The sequence below is a fragment of the Petaurus breviceps genome, unplaced genomic scaffold (genome assembly GCF_028583685.1).
Source record: "Petaurus breviceps papuanus isolate PSGF00001 unplaced genomic scaffold, PetGlider_PUasm1.0 129, whole genome shotgun sequence".
Lineage (NCBI taxonomy): Eukaryota > Metazoa > Chordata > Mammalia > Diprotodontia > Petauridae > Petaurus > Petaurus breviceps.
Window position 1 is genome coordinate 13,864,718 of NW_027185665.1, and position 24,759 is coordinate 13,889,476.

The window sequence follows — 24,759 nt, forward strand, 5'->3', positions numbered from 1 at the left end:
AATAAAATAAAATAAATAAAATAAAATTAAAAAATAAAATAAAAATTAGAGACACAGCAATGCCCACATTTTCCAGGGATTATGGAGTATTTATATAGTAGAAGAGAGACAAGATTCAAAAAATAAATTGAGACCAGATCATTATTTGTCCTGAAACCCAGTCCAAAACAAGGAGCCTGAGTTCCTCTCTGCAGACAATGGAGAACCGCTTGAATAATTTTGAGTAATGGGGTGGCAAGAAGAAAGTAATATTTTCAAAAGTTTAATTTTGTGTCTAGAGGACACATTATGCAGATGGAAGTGATTGGAGACAGTGAGACTAGTGGAGGCAATCTCAGAAATGTTGTGGATAATAAAGGCTTGGATTATAGTCACTTCTAGAATGATAAGTGGCATAGACAGGCCATACCTAAAGACCATTGTATGTGTAAGAACTTCTGTCTCCACAAATGGGCTAACCCAGGCTGAAGGTAACCAGGCCAGAAACCTGTTGGTGAGTTAGAAGGATGTCTACCCTAAACATGTAAAGACTTTCCCCAGCTGAACAGCTAGATGAGAACAATTTGCTTCAATGACCATAAAGGCAGCTGAAGCAGGCACTGCAGGAACCCTTAGAGCTTGGTTAAACATATAAGATGCCTAAGTCATCCACTGCATCCTGGGCCCTCATCAGTCATTCTGACTTTTGTCTTGACACTGGACTTTGATGACTGGAAAAAAAAGAATGAGGCTGATGATTTCTTTTGTGCAACTCTGCCTCACTTAAATCTAATTGACTCACAAGTCAAGACATCATTAGTCTTCTTTGAAAATGGACAATCAACAATTTGCTGCACACACAAATTTCCATATAAATGACAAAGGAACAAAACAAACAAGCATTCATTAAACTCCTACTATATGCCAGGCATTATACTAAGCACTTTACAAATATCTCTTTTGATCCTCACAACAACTTTGCTACTATTATTATTATTATTATTATTATTATTACTAGGTGCTATTATCAGCCCCATTTTACAATTAAGAAAACTGAGACAGACTTGCCCAAGTTACAGCTAGTAAGATCTGAGGCCAGATTTGACCTCAGGTCTTCCTGAATCAAGGCCTGTCACTCTACGCATGTCACCGAGCTGCTCATTTTTCATTCAAAGCTGTCTACCTTCTCCCAGGTCCTCCAGGCTCCAATGCTCTCCCTCTTCTCTAATCTCCTAATTCAATTCAATTACAAAAGTATTTATTAAGCACCAGCTATGTTCTGGGTGCCGTCCTAGGTGCTGAGGATGTGAGGTAAAAAAAAAAAAGCCTGTCCTCAAGGAGCTTACATTACTGGGCAGGGCAAAGCTGAAACAGCATATCAGTTGGTGTTTAATTCCATTTGGTTTTGCCATGTGTTCACTAATTATTTCCTATATCTTCTCTCTCAAATTAGACTATATGCTTAAGAAAAGAGTCCACCACTTACATCTCTCTTATAATACTCACTACAGACAAAGTGCTAGTCATAAAATAGATCTTCAGAAAATACTTGTTAAAGGAAGACAATTCACACTTGGATAGCTACCTTCTATTTGTGAACAACTTAACCTTATTAGTCACACTCAGCATTTATGAGTTTCAAATTACATTTCAAGTTAGATTGAAAAGGTTAGATGACAATGGAATGGGAAGTAAGGTGATATAGTGGATAAGTCAGTAAGCATTGTGTGTCAGGCATTGTGCTAAGCTCTGGGGATACAAAAAGGCAAACAAACCAAAAAAGAAAAATCTCTATTCTCAGGCTTGTATCATAATGGGGAGAAATCTGCAAACAACTATATACAAAGAAGAGAAAGATAGGAGAAATTGGAAGTAATCTGAAAGGATTAATCTATTAATCTTGTATCTGGGACTTGAAGGAATTCCAAAAAGCCAGAAGACAAGAGATGAGGAACGAGAGAGTCCCAGTCATGGAGCAGAGCCAATGAAAACATCCAGAGTCAGAACATGAAGTGTCCTGTATGAGGAACTGCAAGGAGGCCAGTGTCACACTATCATGGAGGAGTGAACAGAGTAATGCATGAGAAGACTAGAAAGATTAAGAAGGTGCTGGGATATGAAGGGCTTCAAAAGCTAAGCAGAAGATGCTATATTTTATCCTGGAAGAAAAATCCTGGGCTAGAAGAAGGAAGACTTGAGTTTATTTCCTGGTTTTGCCATTTGTTCATTGAATGACTTTGGGTAAGTCTCTTTGCTCTTCTGGGCCTCGGTTTCCTCATTTATAAAATATAAAAGAGTAGACTTTCATTGTTCATTCATTTTGGTTGTATCTTACTCATAGTGACCCTATCTGGGGTTTTCTTGGCAAAGATAGTGGAGTGTTTTGCCATTGTCTTCTCTAGTTCATTTTACAGATGAGGAAACTGAGGAGAGCAGGATTAGTGACTTACATTAGGGTCACACAGCTAGTAAGTGTCTGAGGCCAGATTTGAACTCAGGAAGATAAGTCTTCCTGACTTTAGACCTGGCACTCTCTCCATTATGCCACCTAGCTTCCCTAAAAGAGTAAACCAGATAGTCCTAAAGTTTCTTCTAGCTCAAATATTTTATTATGAAGTGAAGTAACAACACATTCAATGGAGGTAGAATTTTTATAGATTGCATCCTATTTCCTCAACTATATTGCAAACTCCTTGAGAAGAGAAACGGTGCTATATCCCTAAAACCTAGCACAAAGTCCTGCACACAGTGGGTGCTGGATAAATGCTTGATGATAATGATTATGATTCAGATTCATAGTGGATGAATCGTAGGACATAGTCTTATCCTGGAAAACCACATCAAAGTAAAACAATTGTTCTGGCTTCTTTGGAAGGGAACACAACTGTAGCTGTCACCACGGAGCAGTCAGGAAGCCTCAACTACAAGCCAGAAGACTACCCACAATACTTCAGTGCACTGAGGTTTGGCAGTTCCAGAGGATGCTTCCTGCCCTTTCTCTTGCTCCCTCCCCACCCCCATTCCCCATCCACACCTGTCTCCCCTCCTGAGCTTCCTAGATCACAATGGGAGGCTTCCACCAACCAGCTGGGTTTTAAAGAGAAAGAGAATGAACAGCTGGACTATTTCAGAGACGGAACTTAAGACCCACTTAACTAGTCGACTCCAGTTGTCAGTGCCCGAAGCTGCATCTAAGGACAAGAGCTGTGGATGTGACATGCAAGCAAACAACCCCTGATGCATTGTCCTTACCCAGCATGAGAGAAAGCCGCATACTTTATGAGATTTGCTAAAGAACTTCTGCTGGATCACTTTGGTATTATTCTTCTCCACATAAAAGACCAGTGTCTGGTCTTTTGAGCCTTTTGGCAGGGCAAAGAAAGAGGGTCAGCAAGTTAACAAATTAGACATGTTCCACCTGGCCAAGCCATCAAAAAGCTAATTTTGTTTGGTCCCATCCTAAACCATCCCCAGATCTTGATATGCATCTAAATGATGGAAAGCTCCAGTCAGATTCATAAAATATTTTAGAGCAGAATAAAACAGATCTAATAGACCCATTTCTCATTAAAAAGGTCAATGCAGTGAACATCTGATGCTATATAACTATCTGATTCAATTTAGCAGGTCAAGCCTGACTAATCCAATCCCCTGATTGGTCTGAATTCGTTTCCACCGAAAAAGGCAATTTTCCCACAAACCGTCAGGATTTTGTACTCTCCTCTATTTTTACAAGACATTGCTAGCATGTTGATGAAGCCCACCTCATCCACTAAGCAAATCAGAGTGAAGGTTCCACATTAGAAATTAACATTTAGAAACCATAAGCACTAAAATCTAAATCCTATTAGGGACTGGATGACAGCTCTCCTCAGCCAAAGAGGAGAGCCAGGGAGGAATATTTGGAAGCAAGTCTGATTGAAGTTCACATATTCTAAGCCCACAGCTGTTATTTCCAAGGAGAGTGCATTTGGAGGGTGAGAAAACCTCATTTTTCAAACTTTTCTCTGGCATCAGTAACAGCATGGTGAATGTAGTAAGAAGAGCATTGGATAAGCAAGAGACCAGAGTTCTAATTGTAGCTCAACCATTAACTAGCCATGTGACTAGCTGTGTGGGATTTGGTTGCAGCAGTGTTAGAAAATGAAATTAATAGTGCATTCTGGGCATTCATAGCAGAAACCCCAACCTTCATAAGAGAATTATGTCAGAGAATCACGGTAAACAACTGGACAGATCACTTAAACAGGGGTGGTTTAATAAATTAATAAATAATAAAATTAACTAATAGTAATTAATAAATTCATTAAATAAGAAATTGATAAATATTAAAAATAAAAGGATTTGTTCTGTAAAACTTGGACTCTGTCAAAAGGCCACGCTCAAGGACCTAGACACATGTGGCCTCAAGGCAGCAGGTTCCCCACCCCTGTCTAGATCTTAATCTATCTTTCAATGATTTAAATAACTCCAGATTCCCTTCCAGTAATCACATCCTATCATGCTGAATTGCTATGGACGACATAGATACAATTTAGATAACTTCTCATAGCATATGATTTTCTTTTGCACTCTCTCCAAATCTACAGCTTGATATTCTAGGTTAACTAGATAAGACATCTTTAAGGATGGCTGTGATTTTCTCGCCCAACACAGATGTTCTTTTGGAAACACATTTTAATTTCTTTGCCCATTATTTTGTGTCCCCCCCCCATAATTATCTGTGGAAATTTGTTGATAATGATACTCAGAAGCTCTCAGATGGTCTGATAATTCAAATCCTGGTAAGCAGAGGAGGTTTAAGAATTTGGGCTGGCATGGAATGAAGATAGCCTTTTGTGCTAAGTACATTCAACAGAAACATCAGTCAATATCAGGGGCTAGTATCACTGTAACCACCTGAACATTCTTGAGCATCAGACTATCATGCCAGTAAGAAAGCCCATTCCCCATTAGTAACCCAAAGACTTCCCATTTAAACAGACCTTTTTTTTCATTTCTTAACAATACATTAATTTTTCCCTTCCTCTGTAAACACCATTAATTTCTGTAAGTTAAATGTAGAAACATCATTAATTCCTCCAAGGGAATGCAGAAGCAGCAACATGATTTAAAAGATAATTTGCTTTCTTTTCCACAGCTAAAGCCCAGGACAAACATACTAAGAGGGGCATGGGGTCCTCCAAAGCATCAACAGCATGGTCACCCATCAGCTTCTTTACCCAGGTTATCCTCCCTTATTGAAAGATCAAGATATTTGAGAATAAAGACACAATTGCAACGTTCCTAAAGAAAGAACCCATTGCCAAAGACTCTAAAATGGAGACATATACAAAAGGGTCAAAACCAGGAAGTTCCAATACACAGCATTCATGGAAGCCCCCCTTTTGTGGTAGCAAACAACTGGAAGCAAAGTAGGTTCTCAAAGATCAGAGAATGACTCATCAAACTGTCAAAGATTGCTGTGATGGAACATTATCGGACCATAAAAAATCGTGACTAGGAGGAATAAGAAAAATATTGGAAGACATATAAACTAATGCAGAACAAAATAAAAAGTGAGAATAATATAGACAGAGACTCTAATAATATACATGTAAAACACCAAAAGGTTGTTGAACTTCAAATAATGATAGTGGTCCTAGAGAACTGATGATGAAACATATCCTCCTACTAAATAGAGAAGAGGGGGTTGGGGTGGAGGACACAGTTACAAAATGTAGACAATGCTGTCAGAAGTGAGTCACTATGTCTGTGGGTTTTGCTATAATGTTTTTCTTTGTTGCAGGGAGGGGCAAAACTGGGAAGGGAAAAGTTAAAGGGAAATAACCATGGAATAAAATAAAAAAACAAAAATTAAACTTTAGAAAATAAAGGCTGTGAGAGGGGGTGATGCTGCCAGAATCATGGGTCACGGTTACCTATTTCCACTGTGCATTAGGTGTGTGAAATCTGAATCCTATTAGGGATGGGATGACAGCTTTCTTCAGTCAAAGAGAAGAGCCAGAAAGGAATATTTGGAATTCAGTCTGATTGAAGATCACATATTCCAAAGCCACTGTTGTTATTTCCAAGGAGAGTGCATTTCCAAGGTGAGAGAGTCTCATTTTCAAACTTTTCTTCAGCATCAATAATAGCATGGTGAATGTAGCTGGAAGACCATCGAATGAACAGAGCACAGTTTTCCTGTCCTGACTCCACCATTAACTGTGTGACTCGTTGTATGGAACTTAGTGGCAGCAATGTTATAGCATGAAACTAACTGTGTTCTGGATAGCCTCTCCTCTGGTCTGAACGTGCCTGAACTTAACTTGTGTTTTGTTTCATGAAATGATTAATCATAAAAGTTTACAACACCTCATTTTCCAGATGAGGAAAACAAGACCCATATAGTGAAAGTGATTTGTTTGGGGAAATATTCTGTTGGACTCACCTTATACCATAACTAGAAAGGACTTGGAAAGTTCTCTTCTCTACTTCCCCACCTCCAATCTCCCAGTTGGTTCTTCAATCATCTCTGTAAGAGATACAGCATTTAAAAATATAAATATAATGCGTCCCAGAAGCCTGAAAGATACCACTGAATTGGGAATGCAGAAAGAGGAGTTTGCTCATTTTTACTGCAGATTAATTATGTGACTTAGAGGCAAGTCATGTTGTTAGGCATCATTTTCCTTTTCTGTAAAATGTGGGGGCACCGATAAGCTGTTTAGGCCTCCAGGGCCATCAAGAAATTTCTAAATACTAACAGGTCATTAAAGACCAATTCTGGTTTTTTTATGTCAGGATTATTAGATAAGTAGCCAAAGAATGAGCTGAAACTTCTGACCTACATGGAGAAAGGTGACCAAGGTGAGGCTATAAAGAGGCAGTGTAGTGTAACAGATAGAGAATCTGGCTTAGATTAAGGAAGATCTGGAAGGGGTAGCTACAGTGGACAGAGCAACCCACCTTGTAGTCAGGAGGACCTGAGTTCAAATTTGGCCCAGACATTTATTAGCTGTGTGATCCTGGGCAAGTCACTTAACCTGGGTTGCCTCCCCCTCCCCGCCCCTAGAAAAGGAAGACCTGGGTTCAAATCCTACCTCAGACACTTGCTAAGTGCTGGACTCTGGGAAAGTCACTTAACCTCTTTGTTTATTGAGGAAATTGGACTTAATGGCCGACAAAGTGCCCTGACAGCTCTAAATCTATGGACCTATGATGAGAAAGTTAATGGATCTGGTTGGATAATCAGGTGTTAATGGTGACAACTAGATTCCAGAGTCAGAGGGCCTGAACTCGAATCCTACCCGACCACTGATACCCTGTGTGACCTTGGATAAGTCACTTGTCTCTGGGCCTCTATTTTCTAATTGGTAAAGTGAGAAGACTGAACCACATAACAGTTATCTTGCTATCACTCTATTATATATTGGAGCATCCAAAAAAGCATTTTGCTCAATAATTCAGATGAGAAAATAGACAGCATCAAGGTCAGATTGTCCATTGACATAAATCAGAGGGAAATACCTAATACGCTAGGTGGTAGAACCTGGATCTAGAAAGGGCTCCACAGTATAGGACAATGGGCTGCATCAAAGACAAAGAAACTGAAAGAGTAAAAAGTGCAGAGTACATCTAGGCTAAAAAGAAAATCATTTTCACAACGACAAAAAGAGGGAGGCGTGGCTAAACACCAACGGGAATGTGAAGGAAGGTCCAGGGGATTTAGGGCACCTTAAGTTCAACACGAGTCAGCTGTGGGACAGGGCAGTCAAAAGAATAAAACTGAACGTCATCTTCCCTGAGCAGCTGAGTCTAATAATGATAGCCGTAAGAACATAAGCTGGCATTTACATAGTTCTAAAAGACTTCTGGAATGCTTTAAACATGTCATCGCATTTAATCCTCACAACCATCCTAGGAGGTAGGTGCTATTATTACTCCCACTTTATAGATGAGGAAACTGAGGCAAACAGAGGTTGAGTGACTTGCCCAGAGTCACTCAGCTAGTAAGTGTGTAAGGCCGGATTTGACCTCAGGTCTTCCTGACTCCGAGAGCAAGGGAAGTGAGAGTCATGCTGCACTTTCTGGTACACAATAGGACAACTATGGCCAATTCTGAGAAGCACATTTTAGAAAGGACACAGATCAGCTGAAGAGTGTTCCAAGGCAAGCGAGCAGAAAGGGACCCAAATTTTGTGATGTCAGGACAGTTTACAGGAAGGTGGGTCCTATGGGAAAGGCGACATAGGGAAATAGCTATCTTCAAGTACTGGAAAGGTTCTTTATTCATGTACACAAGGGATTATGGCTTGTTCTGCAAGGCCACAAAGGACTACCAACAGTGGGTAAAAGTTCCAGAGGGGAAAATTTGGATTGATAGAGGGAAGAATTTCAGTCATTAGAGCTGTTCCAAAGTCAGAGGTGGGGAGGGGTGGGGAGCTGTCTTTGGAAGCAGTACATTTCTGATCATTAGCGATATTACAAGTACAACACCTTTTATTCATGAAGCTATGTAAAAATCCCCCCTGTTCAGGTACAGTCTGGACTGGAGAGGGTCTTGAAGGCCCATTTCAACTCTGAGACCCTATGATTCTATGTTTCAGAAGGCTCCAATTAACATCTCTTTTTTTTCCTCCCTTTCCCCCTTTCTTAACCTGGCTTCCATTTAGGGTGTTTTCACCCTGTGCAACAACAATCTGTCCTGGGGCCTCTCCAGGAAGGCTGAGCTGTCGCTGACACTTGTGTTTTTATGCACTGAGGTAGTGTCACTCAGTACTCCCTTTGCCACTTGCTAACGAAGCTCTGCTCTTGGGGGTGCCTGTGAAAGTCACAATTGCAATTGAGTAGCTGAGACATATGCCATCTCCCTGGCTCCTGGCATTTCCCAAGGAGAAAGCTATGCAGGGTCATCTGACCTTGTTGGCATGGTTGGAAAGCAGCCTTCTGTTTGGCCCAGTTAGTGTTACTTAAATGTGAGGCTGGGTCTCCCCACCCAGGGAGTCAGACAAGCAGGGCTAGGCCTAGTCTGCATGTTGCTGTTGCCATTGTTTCACCTCAGAGTCTAATGCTGTTAGCTGCTTATGGTAGCCACTTCTCCACATGCTGCTGTCCCCCTCTCCATCAGTAGGTAATTAAATACTCAGGGAAGCACTTTGGGGGGAGATCTCTGACAATGTGAAAAAGCAGTGTAAAATTCCAAGTTGCAATTCTCATTGTGGGAGAGTCTAAGTTCATGATACTTTCTGAAACAAAGAGAACTATGTCCTTCAGCCATTTTTAAAGCCATTCTCTCCCTGGGAGCTCCTTTTCTTTGTTATTTTACACACACACACACACACATACACACACACACACCATGCACACACACACAATCTTTTGAGAAAAAAAGTCTAAATCTCTTTGTCTATTTTTGTTAAGTAATTCTGATAAATAATTGTGGGGTTGCTTCTGGAGAACAATAAAAAAGTTAACAAATCCTATCAAGATTTTGTTTACACCCAAATGTCCCCATAGGAAAAACCAATGGGTTAAAAAATATCTGTGCATAAAGAATATCTGTAGGTTAAGAAAGGGGGGAGGAAGGGGGGAAACAGATGTTAACTGAAGACTTCTGTAGCATAGAGTGGAAAAACTGGTGAACAGTCCACACAACTGGTGTATCAGAACTTGTACCTTGGGCATACACTGAAAATGGACAATGAGTTGGACTTGGAATTGAATAGGAGGAGGGAGGCAGGATGGATTGCCTTTGCGCAACTGAGCAATGTTTTTAATGATCTCAAGTATCCCTGTCACATAGGGCCTTCTTTTTAAAAACAATATTCTTCAGGAAGGAAGGAAGGAAGGAAGGAAGGAAGGAAGGAAGGAAGGAAGGAAGGAAGGAAGGAAGGAAGGAAGGAAGGAAGGAAGGAAGGAAGGAAGGAAGGAAGGAAGGAAGGAAGAAAGGAGGGAGGGAAGGAAGGAAGGAGGGAAGGAAAAGAGGGAGGGAGGGAAAAATCAAGCATTTATTAAGCATTGTCTCTCTCCTAGTCATGGTGCTAAGCACTTAACAAATATGATCCCATTTGATCCTCACAACAAACCTGGAAGGTAGGTTTTATTATTATCCTTAATTTACAGTTGAGGGAAATGATGCAGACAGAGCTAAATGACTTCCCCAGGATCACACAGCAAGTAAGTGTCTGAGTCTGTATTTGAACTCAAGTCTCCCTCATTCTAGGCCTAACAATCTAGTCACTGCACCACCTAGATGGAACTAAGTCATAGAATACTATAGTAACTAAATGATTCAAGTTCAGGTTCACCTAAACAGCAATAAAGAAATGCATGGTGGATAAGAGCAAGCTAGAGCCCATTACAAATTAATTTTGAGGGAAAATTGTATCATCAGGAAGATATATGATCAGTAAAAGAAATTGCCTGGTTATAAAACAAAAGTGAGGGATAAGCAGTGAAGAGGCCACATGCTGCCTTACTATCCATGCAAAGTTAGAAGATCCAGGGGAAGGCTCAGAGATTTTGAGTGGTTTCCCTATGGAGATTTATAGTAGAAGATGGATAAAAGTTTTACAGGATGGACAAGCATAAATGGGTTGTAAATCTGTATCCCTGAAGGTAGTACCTATTACAATGAGATCACTGATCCATCAAAGTATCCATCCATGAAACTTTCTCTAAGCACCCATCCAAGTGATGTCATTCTGCACTGGACTTCCATAGCACTTACTTATTTCAACCACTTATTTGGGGCTTATCGTTTCATACATTAACAATAATTTCAATAACTAACATTTACCTAGTACTTTAAGATTGTAAAGCACTTCCTATCATCTCCTGATCCTCACAACTCTGAGGTGCAGGTGCTATTATTATCTCCATTTTATAGATGAGGAAATTGAAGCTAAGAAAGGGTAAGCGGGTTGTCCAGACTTATACAACAAGCATCCAAGGAAGGATTTGAAATCCTGCCTTCAGGACCACATACAATTTCTCTTACCTTTCATAGATACTACTTTAAGTTTTCTAAAGTGTGTAAAATGTTTTATTTCATTTGAATCTCACAACATCTCTGTGAGGCAGGTGTTATTAATTATCTTTGTTTTACAAAGGAAGTAGCTGAGACTGAGAGAGTTTAAATGACCTGCCCAGGGTCACACAGTCTCCTGAGAGAAGTCTAGCATATAGAAAGTGGGAAGCAACAGTCTCACCATGCTCCACTCTCGTCAGAACACATCGATAGTTCAGTCCTAGGTGCCTGGTTTTAGAGGGTACTTCAATAAGCCAGAGCACCCACAAGGGGACATCCAGAATAGAAACCATGCCGCCTGAATGATTATTTGAAGCATGTATGGATCTTTTCAACTGGAAGAGATAAAAGTTGGGAGGAATATAAGAGGTTAAATGACTTGCCCATGCTTATACAGTTAGTGAGCATCAGAGGCAGGATTTGAATCCAGATCTCTTCGACTCCCAGGTTCAGTGCTCTTTTCCATTCTATTGTACCATCCCATACACAACCAAAGCAAAGCTAATCCCATAGAGATAAATAAGGTAATCAAACAGATTGCAGCAGAGCCTAGCATGGGCATGGCCCAGGCTGCAGGAGAAGCCAAGACACCGAAGTCGAGCTGTAATAATGCTCCTGGTGGCAGCTGTGCTGTGGATTCCTCCCAGGGAAAGAAGGCTTTTCTCTGAGCTGTGAAAACCCAAGCTGCTCCACCTGCCAGGGCATTCTCCATTCAATTCTCTTCAACAAGTATTTCTTGAGCCTCTGTTAGGTGCCTAGTTTGGTGCTGGATGCTGAGAAGGATGAAGCATATTCTCTGCCTTCTGGGAGTTCACAATCTGGTTGGAGAAACAAAATTCATCAAGAAGAAATTAAAGAAAAGAGTCATGATTTACATAGATGTTATAATAGGCCGCCATTCACAGAATCCTTCCATAAGCATTCTCTCGTTGGATCTTCACAGCAACATTTTTATGGAGGTAGGGCAGCTATTACTCCCATTTCAAAGATGAAGAAACCAAGGCTGTCTGAGGTAGAGTGACTTCTCCATGGCTGATGTGGTTAATAAGAGTGCATCAAGGACCAGAAACACAATTATTTTGGGTGTTAATGCAATACCTTTTCTATGACACCATTCTGTTTTCTTTAACATTTAAGTTGCTAAACTGAAGAAAAGCAGCAGGATATAGAAGAAAGGCCTTGGTGCTAGGAAGACCTGGGTTTAGAACCCACCTCTGACATACTAGCATATAACCTATAGCAAGTCAATGAACCTCTCAGTATTGAAAGCGGTGCTCTAAGACTATAATTTCCAGAGAAAGGTTCCAATACAAATTAGTTAAGGAAGTTGCTCACCAGAAGCTCTTTGCACTGATAAAATCATAGGCCTCATTCAAATTGAATCGAAAAGAAGTGATAAGATAGATTAGAAGATAGGTGTTGTGGGAGGTCAAAGTATTGAGTATCATCAAAGAAGTCTTCATGGTGGAGATGAAACTTCAGCAGTCTTGAAGTTTAGAATGATTTGTATAGAGGTAGAAAAAGTGAAGGAGAAGTTATTCCAACCAAGCTAATAGCAGAGGTTAAGGAATAGCAATGTAGGCAGACAAAATACTCAGGAAATCCACATGGTAGAAATGGGAGACTAAGGGAAAGTGGACCAGCAAGGAAAAGAGAGAGAAACATTTCCTTTCTTTAGCGTTTCCCACTCAATCATGCAATTCTCACTCCCAGTTGCATGCTTAGGTATGACCTACTACATAGAAGACTATTATGCTAAGCTCCACGACTGAAATCGTACATCTAATCTCTATGAGTAAACTTTGATCTAGAGAATGAGGGACTTATCAGAGGAACAGAGTCAAGTAAAAATGGAGATCAACACCTAAATCTGCTCCAGTTTTATTTAATGACTCAAGATTCCTGCTGATCTGAGTTTTAAATGAAATCATTTAAGGACAATGACAGGAGTAGAAGCAGCAACTACGTCAGTGGCATGAAAGGCCAATCCATCCCAAGCTGGCTTGGCCTGTTTCCAGAATGCTTCACTTCCACAATTGACATCCCTCCCCACTAAGCCTCTTCATCATTTCCCTTCAATGGTTCCCCCACAGCTTCAGTGCCACATTAATAAGACCCAGCCCATGTGCTGGGAAACCAGCCGGGATTGAGATTTACATGACATAATCCTCTTCATCCATGCCCTTGATGGGCAATACTAAGCACCTGGGACAGAACACAAATCAAGAGTGAGGTAACACTTAGAGGGCTGTAGAAGTTAGCACTATTCTCGGGGACACAGGGCCTTGCCATCTCAGAAGCCTCTGAGGATAGGATGAAGGGGAAAGGAACTGTGTTTACAACTCTTTAACCAAACCTATGATTATTGTGGCTCTTTGTTATGAAGATATTATATGTATCTATATCAGATACCAAGGATGTATATTGTGTGTATATATAATGTATATATCATATATTGATAGCATGGAGTCTCTTTTCAAATGTTTCTCGGCATTTTCCTATACATTATTCCCCCACAATTTTGTGCAATAGGCAATCAAACAATCAACATTTATTAAGGACCTACTATGTGCCAAGGGCCATGCTAGGTCCTAGGAATATGAAGATTAAAAAAAAGAATCCCCTGCCCTCAAGAAGATGAACTTCTGCTCCAGTGTCGGGATGACCTGGATCAAATCCGGGCTCAGATACTCAGCACCATACCCAGAAATAACTGGCCGTGTAACCTTGAGCAATTTACTTAACCCCAATTGCTTTAAAAAAGAGAAGAAGATTAACTTCTCTGGAGAGATGATATGTGCATAAATACATTTACATAAAATAAGTATAAGTTTGTGAAGATGAGGGAGGATACTAAGCAGCTGAGGTGGAAGGGATCAGAACATTTCATTTAGAAAGCAGTGTTTGAGTGAGTTTTGAAAGAAAAAAGAGAATACACAAGGGAAATGTGAGGTGAAAAGGAATTCTAAGTATGGTGAACAGCAGTACAAAGTCATGGAGATGGGAGACAGGCTGCTTAGTATGAGGAAGAGTAAGGTAAGTTGACTTTGACTAGACTACAATCTGTTGAAAGGGAAGTAGTGTATAATAAGGTTAGGAAGGTAGGGTAAGAGTAGTGTGTGAAGGACTTTAAAAACTGAACAGAGGAGCATATATTTGATGCTAGAGACAATAAGGAGCCAATCTGAATTTTTTGAACAAGGAAATAACATGATTAGACTTGAATTCTAGAGAATCACTTCGGTGTATTGGGGTGAAGAAAGACATGATCCAGAAAGGTCAATTGTCATTGAAAGGTCATTGAAATAGTCAAGGCCATTATTAGGGCTTGAACTAGGGTAGTGGTCAAGTGAGTATAAAGAAGAATTAAGATGCAAGAGATATTATGGGAATAGAAATGTCAAGATTTGGCAACTTATTGGATATGTGGCATGAAGGAGATTGAGGAATTAAGGAAAATGCAAAGATTGTCTCTGATTGGAAGAATGGTGGCACCCTCCACATAAGTAAAGAATTTCATAAGAGGAATGGGTTTGGGGGATGGGGAGGGTGGTTACTGGAAATTGAGTTCTGTTTTGGAAATGTTGATTTCAAATTAATTAGAGGATGTCCCATTTGAAATCTTTAATAGGTAGCTGGATACACATGAATGTAGTTCAGGAGGATGACCGAGCCTGGACATACAGACTTGTGAGTCATCCCCATAGAGAGACTAATTAATCCCATGGTTATTACTATCATGTTAAATTAAATATGCAGTTAAATAAAACAACCAAAGTATCATCTAAGTTCACAGTTTCATATGCAATGTTGTTTTTCTGTTCTTTGTATACTGAAATGTTCCAGCATACTTACATTTGTTAAATTCCTAATTTAAAAGGACATTTAAATGAAAAATAATTAAATACTTGAGAGCTGATGAGGTTACAAAGGAGAAAGGAGAGCCCATGGCAGGACAGATACTGTTATCCTCCCTTTGTACATAAATATTTTGGTTTTGTCAGGGTATAAGTTTGGAGGTGAAAGGTAAAGAGCTATTCAAGAAAGAAGCATTCCCTCCTCTGGCTACTACATTCGGAATGTGGACATCATCATCCAGATCCAGCCACATCTTTTCTCCTCTCACCATGAAGTTCTTACCTCATGGTCACAGATTTAAATCCCACCCCTGAACAAAACCTTATTGTTCATGGAGGATAAAGAGGTCAGGAAAAAGGAATGAGGGAGTGAGAACCTGTGTCCTGATAGCCCAGTGTTGACTCAGACAACAAGTACACTATTCTGACCAGGTTTTAACCAAGAGCAAAGAAAAGAATGTCTCCGATTCGGTTTATTTCTGTCTTTTGGGAAGTTTATTATTTTTTTACATTACTAATAGATTTCTGTAAGTTTCTCTTTCTCAGTTTGGCTCAAATCCAATTAGGAGAAATCATGACAGTTGGGGGACCAGAGCTCCAACTCTGATTCTTTTTACATCTCTGCATACTAGGATCCAAACACTGTCCTTCCCTGGTGTCATCCTTCAGGCTATGCATGCATGAAGTCATCTTTTTGCAAGATATATTCCAATCACTTTTTAAACTCTACCCACAAGGAGAAATTACTTCCTGTGGCTTACATATAGCATTCAGAGAAATGTAATTCCAAAATTAAACCCAAGCAAAGTATTTTTCACCCCATGGTTTTAGGAAATGAAGCCATAGAATCATAGTATATCCGAATTTTGGAATGGGGAAGAATCTCACTGGCCATGTGGTCCAACTCATAGTGGAAAAGTAATCTCTTCTCTTCTTCAACATTTTTTATTCTTCCATCTTTTGAAAAGTGCTTGTTGGGCTATGCTTGGTGTGTTTGTGCAGAGATTTGAGACTTTGGCTATTACTGCTGGATCATCTTGGATTTGTATTCCTCTCTGAATTTTTTTCAGTGTCACAATTTCTATTCTTCTTACAACATTATAACTACCTTTTTTTTGCTTTTTTGGAGGGCAATTGGGGTTAAGCAACTTGCCCAAGGTCACATGGCTAGTTTTTGTGTATGAGTGTTAAGTGTCTGAGGCCAGATCCGAACTCAGGTCCTCCTGACTCCAGGGCCAGCGCTCTACTCACTGCACCACCTAGCTGCCCCATAACTACTTTCTATGATACTTAGCTACACATGGGCATGGGCATACACACACACACACACACACACACAATTGTATCCTTCACTTTTCCATTTAATTTCTAGCCTTTTTATAAATTTTTAATAGCCTTAATTTGTCTAATTTATGTCTAATTTTCTAATCTATGTCTCTGCTTTTACACATTCATTTCTCGAATGAATAGATGGATGAAGCATTTATTAATCACTTACTATGTGCAATGCACTATACTAAGGGTTGAGAATACAAATAGAAAAATAAGAAAGTCCTTACTTCCAAGGAGCTCCCATTTTAATGGAGAAGGTAATCATAGAGATTGGAGACATTTTCAGCTGCAAGTCAGATGGAAATGTACCATTGTCCTTAGGGGGAAGCAGTAAAGTAGATGTCAGTGATCCTTCTTTAATGTCATTTTCACTGACAAAATAATATCAGTTTCGGGTGTTGAACCATTTGACAGGGTGAAGGATTTTGGTAGCAAGAACTTTGTTTTCTAGGTCTTCAGGAGCTGTATCTTTAGCATCTGCAGGAGAAATTGCCAGGCTATATCTCCATGGAAAGAAGGGTTCCCTATGATGATGGCTTAGGTCACAGGGCATTACTATCTTCAAGGCTCTTGGGTAAAGGTCATGGGATTTCTCCATCAGGGTCTGAGGAAAGATGGTGGTCAAGGTGTTCAAGATGGTGATTTGACTTGCTTAGCACATCCTACCTTCTGTCTCTCCCTTCGGGTGCCTTGTGGCTTTAGCTAGCCTGGCTTACTTGACCTGTGCATGACAGTTGGTATGAATGGCTGGCCCCTTCTCCAGAGAAGTTCCTTCCTCAGGTGATAACTATATGTTTGAAGCAAAAATGGTGATCTGTGGAAGGAAAGGATACTCTTGCTTTCAGGACTCTTGTATGTAGCCTGTGCTTAGAGATATAAAGCGGCTTCCTTCTCAGAACCTATCATTGTTTTTCTACATAATGTGCCTCTTTTTGGGTCCAAGTGTACCATAGTCTTTTCTTCTCTATCCTCAGCTGTGTGACATTTTTTCCATCCAATCTACAGGAATGCTCCTGAAGATTGTTTCCTTTTCACAATGAAGTCCTACTTATGTTATTTTTTGGTTTTGTTTTGTTTTTTTTTATCCTGAGCTCCAAATTCTCTCTCTCTCTTCAATCCCTCCCCCACCCATTAAGAAGGCAGGCAATATGATATCCATTATACATGTGAAGTTTTGGAAAACATATTTCTAAATTAGCTATATTACAAAAAGCAAGAAAAATAAAGTGAAAAAATATGCTTTGATCTGCACTCAGAGTTCAATAGTTCTCTCTCTGGAGGTATATAACATTTTTCATTATTAATCCTTTAGTATTGTTATGGATCATTGTATTGAGAGTAGTTTAGTCCTTCATAGTTGATTATTATTACAATATTGCTGTTACTACATATAATATTCTCCTGGTTTTGCTTGATTCACTGCATTTGTATCAGTTCATATAAATCTTCCCGGGTTTCTCTGAAATCATCCCCTTCAACATTTCTTATAACACAATAATAGTTCCATTGCAATCATATACCACAACGTATTCAGTCATTCTCCAATTAATAGGTATCCATTCAATTTCCAATTCTTTGCTACCACAAAAAGGTCTACAATAAATATTTTTGTATATATGGGTTTTTTTTTCCTTTTTCTTTTGTCTCTTTAGGACATAGATCTAGTAGCAGTATTACTATGTCAAAGGGTATGTACAGTTTTATAACCCTTTGGGCATAATTCCAAAATGCTCTCCAGAATGTTTGGACCAGTTTTCCACTCCAACAACAATGTATTAGTGTCCCAATTTTTCCACATACACTCCAGTATTTGTCATTTCCTTTTCTCTCATGTTATCCAATCTGTGTGATATGTATGAAATGGTACCTAGAGTTGCTTTAATTTGCATGTCTGTAATTATTGGTGACTTGCAGGTTTTTATGTGACTATTGATAGTTTTCATTTCTTCTTTTGAAAATTGCCTGTTCATATCCTTTGACCATATATCATTTCAAGAATAGCTCTTATATTTTTATAAATTTGTCTCATTTCCCTATATATTTGAGAAATTAGGCCTTTATCAAAAAAACTTGCTGTAAAAATTTCCCACATTTTCCTGCTTTCCTTCTAATTTTGGCTTCATTGGTTTTGTTTGTGCAATTTTTTTAAATGTCACACAATCAGAATTGTCATTTACCTCCCATGATCCTCTCTATCTCTTGTTTAGTCATAAACTCTTCTCTTATCCATAACTATGACAGGTAATTTTCTTATGCTCCTCTAATTTCCCCGTGATATCACCCTTTGTGTCTAAATCATGCACCCATTTTGGACTTGGTATATGGTATAAGATGTTGGTCTATGCCAAGTTTCTAAAATAATGCTTTCCACTTTTTCCAGTTTTTTATGGAATAGGCAGTTCTTGCCCCAGTAATTTGGATATTTGGGATTATCAAACACTAGGTAACTTTGGTCATTTCTTTCTATAATTATGTACCTGATATATATCATTGATCAACTATTCTATTTCGTATCCAGCACCAGATTGTTTTGATGATTACCATTTTCTAGTTTGGTTTGGAATCAGGTACTACTGCCTTTCTTCATTTTTTTTATTGATTCCCTCAATATTCTTGACCTTTTCTTCTTTCAGATGAATTTTGTTATTAATTTTTCCTAGTTCCCTAAAATAATTCTTTGTAATTTGATTGGTATGACACTAAGTAAATTAATTTAGGTACTATTGTCATTTTTTGTTATATTGATTTGATCTGTACATTTGCAATAGTATTTCTCCTTGCAATAAAATTTCTCCTGTACACTTGCAATAGTATTTGTTTAGCTCTACCTTTATTTGTATGAAAACTGTGTTTGTATAGGTCCTGTGTGTGTGTGTGTGTGTGTGTTGGCAGGTAGACTTCTAAATATTTTATATTGTCTGCAGTTACTTTAAATGGAATTTCACTTTCTATCTTTTCCCTTCGGGTTTTGTTAGAAATATATAGACATGCTGATGATTTATATGGATTTATTTTATATTCTGCAACTTTGATAAAGTTGTTAATAGTTCAAATGTATGCCATCATATCATCAGCAAAAAATGATTGTTTCCTTTTCTCATTGCCTATTCTTATTCCTTCCATTTCTTTTTCTTCTCTTATTCCTAGAGTATTTCTAATATTTATTAAATAATAGTGGTGATAATGGACTTCCTTGCTTAACCTTGATCTTATTGGGAAGTTGATCCCCATTATAGATGATTGTTTTTTTAAAAGATAAATGCTAATTATTATTTTGAGAAACATTGATTTATTTCCATGCTTTTTAGTGTTTTTAATGGGAATTGGGTGTTATATTTTGTCAAAAGTTTTTTCACTTCCCTTTTTAAAGAAAATTTTCATTACCCCTGATAATGTGCAATGCAGGAAAGGACCACTCAAGCTCCTTTGGATTCTTTCACAGAAAAAGAACAGACTAAACTTTAAACATAGATATCAGTTAGCTGTCAATGGAAGAGAAACATGGCAGACTCAAGGTATGCCTGGATGTAAAGCTGTGCACAAGCCGCTTGCCAGAAGGCTGCTGCTGTGAACAGTTTTCAAGATTCTGATTACATAGTATAGCAAACTCTCTATTTATTCAATAATAAATCAAAGCAAAACATTCACAGAAAATCAAGGTTCAGCATTCACAATGTTACAACTTATCACAGAAAATTAAAATACAGCATTCACAATGTCACAACTCAACAACTTATCACTAAAATAGCCATATAGTTTTCACCAAAGTACAATCATTTAGTAACTCAATCATTCAATCATCCTTAAGGAGGCTTGGCTTGCCTCCTTAAGGGACACAAAGTACAAAAGTCAAAGCCCTCTACCCACGGGGTGCAACAATTTCATCAGTACCCTCTTAAGGGGTAGTAGAAAGTACAAAAGCCATCTACCCCTAGGTCACAGCTAGATTACAATTTCATCAGTTACTACTCAGTATCCTATTTCCTCAGTCACTACTCAGTACCCATGGAGAGGTCTTTTCATCTTGACTTGGGGCAGGCTTTCAACTTCCATGATTCCTCTTCCAGGGTCCCAGCTCCCTCCCAAGTCTAACCAACTGCCACCTGAGTTCAGAGGAAAACACTTCCCAGTTCCTTGTCCGGCTCTCCTTGTAGTACCTGCTCCATATTGAAGCTCACAGAATCAAGTCCACCTCGAGTCCTTCACAGTTTCTGTTCCTGGGAAGAGAAAACTGAACAAAGCCACAGACAAAATACCGACACCACAGTCATGCTTCCTCTGGCAGTTCCAGCTGGCCCTCAGAAGCCTTCAGAAGCTCCATTCTCACAATTAAAATCACTTTCTCCACAGAAGTTCCAGTCCAGCAGCAGCAGCCCAGCCTTCAGATGCTCGCTGAGAAAAATTCTCTCTGTCTGTCTCCGGCAGCAGCTGCTCTGCCTCCTGATGCTCATCCCAAGAAGTTCTGACTGTCCAGCTTGTGCTCTTCCTTAAGTACAGTACAGCTCTTCCCTGTTTAGCCCTTCCTGTTGTGTCAGCAACAGGGGTTCATTCCTCCTATTTCTTTACAGAGGCTTTCCAATACAAAGGGATCTTCAAATCCCATTACCATTATACTGGACCAAACTTTTCTTACTCTTTATACTTCCTATTAAGTGGGGAACTTAGTTCTACCTTCCTCAAATGAACCCCTTTATAAATATCTGACATTTATGCAGTACTTTAAGAACTCCAAAGTATCTTAAGCACATTATTTATTTTGATTCTTATGTGAGCTCTGTGCCTAAATGCTGAAGTTATCATTATCCTCATTTTACAAATTTAGAAATTCAAGTTTATAGAGGTTAAGTAATTGCTCAGGCTCAGAGGGTAGCAAAGGTCAAACTCAAAACCAGGTCTATTCTAGAACTAATACTTTTTTCAACAAATTACACTGGCCCCATTGAACAATTAGCTGGCTTGCTTTACCGCATGAAACTTAATTTCCTTACATAATATTCACTCCAAATCAGATAATTTATCATAAAATGAAGGAGAAATCTTTCCTTATGTATAAGCTGTTTATTGAGACAGGCAGGACTTTTGCTATAACAATGGTTTATGATGATGTCAGCTCTTTCCAAGTCACTTAATCATGCACTATATTAATTATTACAGAACTTTTCGTTTAACTCCAGGTTTCCATATTTTATGTAGTTGACTAGCCAATAGGGAATTCTGGTATTTCTAATAGAATCTAAGGTCTATTATTCAATGAATATGTCACACAAAAATTTCAATTTGTTTTCAGATTACTATTTGCCCAGTGAATATTTAATGGCAGAGATACATTATCCTGTTCTTTCCTGATTTCATTAAGTTCAGAATAAGACTATGAGAAATTTTGCATTATACCTGGAATTTAGGTGGTGAAAAATCCATTTCTTCTCTATAATCTTAGTTAAGGAGTTTGTTTAATCCCATGACTTCAACTTAAGCTGTGTGCTGAATATTTCCCATTGAGCATCCCACAATCAGTTCAAATTCAAAATGCCTAAAGTATAATGAAAAAAGCTAGTAGGCAAGAATCCACAGTCTTGGATCTACTAGTTACCAATTATATGGCCATAAGGAAGTCTCATGATCTTATCAGTAAAATGATAGGCTTGGAGTAGATGACCTATAAGATGTCTTCCATCTCAACAATTCTACCATTCTTCACTCTTCATCTAACATCAGGCACAAAAAAATTCACAAAAGTCAACATTCATATTTGTGTTAATGTGTGCGTGTATGTCTGAATCATGGGACCAGAGATTTAGGAATGGGGGCGATCTTAGAGACCACCTAGTTCCATCTCCTCATTTTGCATATGATTAAACTGTGGTCCATAGAGTTTAAACGACATATCCAAGATCCTACAGGTAGTAAATACCAAACTGGAGTTCAAACACAGATCCTCTGATTTCAAAATAAGTATGCTTTCCACATATAAAGACAATATAGTTTTGTCCAATGGCTTATGGAAAGAGGTTATAAGTTGACTGTATAAACATGAGGTCTTTGAAGCCCTATTTGATAACTACTTTCCTTCTCCCTCATCTCCATACACATATACATTGCCTCCCTGATTCTTTGCCCATACTCCACACTTAGGACCTAAGTATAGGTTCCAGAGTAATCACTACTCCAACTGGTCAAAGACATGATATGCTTCTGGTAGGGATTGCTTGATTTGGAATATGACTTATAATCTGGAGAATGTTTTAGCCAGCCATCACACAAGCTACCTCCCTGCCCCTGCCAGAGTAATTTCCACTGAACCTAAGTTTGGTCACTTTGGGAATATATACACTCCTCACAAATGAGGGGAAGTTGTGTTGTTATTATACCCCACCCCACTCCCCACCTAATACAAATACAAAGGTGCCCATGATTAGAACAGGGATCACCTAGGTTATCCTTTCAACTTCTAAATCTTTTGAGATTAATAAATGGTTACAGGGTTTTTTTAAGTCTATTGTCTGTCTAGACTAATGAAAGTTTAATTGATGGAAATCAGATCACATGCTATATATTTACTGGCAGACAATTTTCAGGATGAAGGGAGGCATTTTATTATATTCTCAAAGTGCTTTACGTAGAACTCATAATTCTAAAAATAGTAGTTTCTGAAATAACTATATAGGATAAACAAAAAAACCTGTGGAAACTGATTTTTATATAAATTACTTTTTCAAATGTCTCCGAAATCATTATTTAACTGCAAACCATCTGTCACTGTCAAGAATCATAATAATTTTATTAATGAAACACTCTTTCTCATCCTCATCAGACACATACCAAGACCCTTGGGACAGAGTGATGGAAAAGAAAATACAATTCCAGCATAAATCATCAAAAGCAAATATGTGAAAAGTCTCAGCAAGATTTTAACACTGAAGGGGATGAGGGAGGGAAAGATGAGGAGTGATAGAAATGCCACATGGCAGGTCACAGTTCATAAGAGTTTAGAAAATGAAAAGAAATTATTTCCATAAACTGAACAACCAAAAAGGATTCTTGAGGCTGGGGTGCAGTTCTGTTTAACAAACTGAACACAAATGGGGAAACTGTCACACTGACAAGAGTTTTTCAAGACACCAGAAGGACATATGTTTCTTTTGTGGCTAGATCTACAACCTAACACTTCCAAAAACTTAACAGTAGGAGATATCAAAAACGTTTTTTTCCAGGATTGATTTGGTTATAAAACCAAGGCCCTTTGTTCATTTAAATCATTGAAATTATATTTTTTAAATTTAAATTTTATTATGAATTCAAACATCAATAAACATAAACATTTCAATATAGATAATATAAGTTCGTAATATATAAGTTTAGAGTTTCATATACAATCCTGTAGATTGTATATGAAACTTTGAACTTAGACACAGTTTTTTAAATGCTGAATCAGTTTAGCACAATAACCAAACTTCTCTGCTCAACGTCCCCTTATGTGCTTCTTCTGCTCTATTCTGATATTCTTTTGTTTTCATTGTGATTCATTTCTTTTTTTCTTCTTTTGTTTCCTCACTATCACTTGCCACCAACTCTCCTGCCCCCAAACTCCCCCCACTTCTACAAATAGCAGCCCTCCCTCATAATAAATCTAGTCAAACAAAACAAATTCACACATTGGGAATGTCTGAAAATTAATCTCATTCTGCACCTCTAGTCCATCATCCCCTTTTCAAGAGGTGGGAAGCTGCTTCCTCATCAATCTTCTTCAGTCATGGATGGTTATTGCAATGATTAGACTTCTTAAGTCTTTTAAATTTGTTCCTTTATATTACTGTAGCCATTGTCTAAATTGAAAGACAAATGAAGCTTCTAAGTATGGTTTTGTTCTGTTTTGTGGGGTTTTAAGGGAAGAAAGAAAAAATCTAGGGGGGAAAGAAGGCACTGGGGGGAAAATAGTGCAGAGGGGAGAGAAACTTGATCATTTTCATAACTAGGGTATACCAGAGAAGAGCAGACAAACATGGAGGCAGATTTGAGAGTGGGCATCTCTTATCTGAACTGGAAAAAGGAGAGAGAACCATTCAAAAGAATTTTATGTGGAAATACATTAAATTCAATCAGGAAATAAGTTGGGGCCAGGAAAAGCAGAGAAGAGGTTGTAAGAGGAGGAGAAGGAATACTCATAAACAAAACAAACTTCAAATACAGAGGTTGAATTATAAGACAAGGATTAAAAGGAGAGAAAGTATAAGAACCAGCAATATGATCTGGGCTTTGTGAAGAGATCAGGAATGAAGCTGAGCCATACAGCTAAACAAAAAAAAAAGAAAAATGTGCATACCCTTTGACCCAGCAATACTACTTCTAGGACTGTATCCCAAAGATCATATAAGTTGGAGGAGGACCAGTATATACAAAAATATTTATAGCCGTTCTTGTATTTTTTTAAAGCAATTGGGGTTAAGTAACTTGCTCAAGGTTACACGGCCAGTTATTTCTGGGTGTGGTGCTGAGTATCTAAGCCTGGATTTGATCCAGATCATCCTGACACTGGGGCCAGTGCTCTTACTCGCTGAGCCACCTGGCTGCCCCAACAGT